A 2399-nucleotide genomic window follows, 5' to 3' on the forward strand; every position below is an offset into this window, starting at 1 on the left:
TCGATATAATCCGTGTTAATTACCGCACCGGTCAGAACGCGATTGTGGAACGCGGTATCGATCTCTCGCCACACAAGTCCCTCATTGTGTCCGGCGCCCATGTGCACGAATCGTCTCTCCACTTGCACCCTTTCACCAGCGAATCGCGCGATCCTCGCCACCGCGGACTGTCTACTTCCGGCGGCGAGTCGAGGACGCTTGGCGCAACAGAGTTCTTCGAGCCGCTGGATGCACTCGTCGCATCGTCGCAACCACGCGAAACACTCCGCCTGAGTGGCGATCTGGCGACTCTGCTCCAGCAGTTCGTTTTCCACTCGCTCGTTCCATGATTTTGTCTATATCGCGTTGCACTCTTCCACGAAACACTTGCACGTGATTTGGCTACACTGTCGACACGTTCAGTCCATATTTAGAACGCGGTAGTTCTCCAATTCTTCGCCTCCCTGATACATGCACTCTTTTCGAAGAACGGTGCACACGTTGCAAAAAGTATCGTCCAGCTTACCACGTTCGTCAAATTCACGCTCCCACTGCAGCCTGTGCTCGTCGATCTGCCGTTTTACGGCAACGGGATACTTCCACTCGCCGTAGATGTAGATGTATGGGTCTATCACCAGCAACTTGACGTACCTCTCGTTACCCACGGGAATCACGATGTACAGATTAGCACACTTGAGTTTCTCGACGATTCGCTTCGCCCAGTAGTATCTGTTCTCCACACGACTGAAATCTACGTACTGATCGTTCCGGATTTTTTCGTTCCAAAGTTCGTACACCTCTAAACACCTTTCGTAGTCCTTGTACGCTTTCTCGCGAAACCACGCGTACACTTTTCGTTTCGCGTGATGGGGCCACTCACGCACGGGCTCTCGGTCGACTGTGATTCTCTGTCTCGCGAAGCGTCCAGTTCCGCGTATTCCTAGTTCCCAATCGCGTAAAAACTGCACCGGCGATACGTGTCGCACATCGGTCTCTCTATGTGAATCACGGAGCACGCACAGGACATCGAACTTCTCCCAGCTTATAACCCTTACCCTGTTCATGTTTCGTTCGCACTAATGTTTTTTTACGTGCTTTGATTCGTGCACATTGGACACACGCTGCAAGGAATTATCACATACATCCTCACACGGTAGTTGGAGCAGTATCGGCCACTTAGCACTTGTTCGTAATCGATCTTGTGCTTCAACACTAGATTCATTCCGAAGAGCTCAGTGTCCCTCAGCTGAATCATGCAAGTGGCGCATAGGGCCAGAGCACCTCCGGTCGAATAGTAGCACTGGATCATGCAATGCTTGGTACGCTGGTTCAACGCACGGAGTTCCGCCTGCGACACGTATCTCTCCCTGTGCAACGTTAGATCTTCGCTCTGATCATTAACGACACCCGTATCGGACGACAACGTGCCTTCAGATTCATCCCCCACATCAACTTCCACGTCTTCGCGCACTCTATTCGCACGATGAGCCATTTAACACACTCTTTGAGCGATTCGTTAGACTTCCGAGTTACCTTTTGTGACACTGCGCGCTTTTAATGACGCTCTTATACCTCTCGCCGCTTTTTTGTCTAAATCATTTGTCGTCGCATTTTCGTTGAGCCTAAACTGCAGCCGCATATCGGCGCTTCTCTCAACGGCCTCCTCTTCCCCTTATTATTATTATTATCTAATGGTGTCACGTAGCAAAAGGACCGTCGATGTATACGTATATACACGGGAGTTGGTCTCGATTCGTCATTTTGCTAGAGCGACAAGTCTCAGTTCGTCATTCAGCTGCGAACCGACATGTACCAAACCTAGTGGTCGCCGTCGCCGTCGTCGTCGTCATCGTCGTCGTCGTCGCAATCACCGTCACCATCCCCATTGGTGCCGTCCGATGACGAAGACATTATCGCGCTGTGCAACCTCCTGCAGAGGTGCATTTTACGAGTAAGTATAATTAATCTAGAGAGGCTATCTGTCTAAAGAGATATCTTTTTTATTTTTTTTATTTATCTGTCATTAGGATCCCCCAGTGTTTTGCTGTGCGAACATCAACAGTGTCGTGAGCAGTGATGCCGCGAGCAGCGGTGCCGCGAGCAGCGACCCTGAACGCAGAGCACCGCATCGCGAGATGACGCTGTATTCGAGGAGGCATCTACGTGCCTCCCTTTAAACGCAACATTCGAGCAGGCGTCATACCTTCCCGCAATTTTGAACGCCCTCGCACCTTGAGGCGAAGGGGCAGGAGAAACGGAAGGCACCACAGGCAATTCCCTATGAAATCAAGGGGACACCGTTCACCCCGGCATTCGCATCCCCCCAGAAAACGTTAGTCGCTACGATCCCCCTGGCGTTCGAGGGAACATCTCAGGAAGTGAATGTAACGTTTCCAAACGGGAGACATTTTACTTTACAC

This window comes from Wasmannia auropunctata, unplaced genomic scaffold (genome assembly GCF_000956235.1).
Source record: "Wasmannia auropunctata unplaced genomic scaffold, wasmannia.A_1.0 LD336111.1, whole genome shotgun sequence".
NCBI classification, from domain to species: Eukaryota; Metazoa; Arthropoda; class Insecta; order Hymenoptera; family Formicidae; genus Wasmannia; species Wasmannia auropunctata.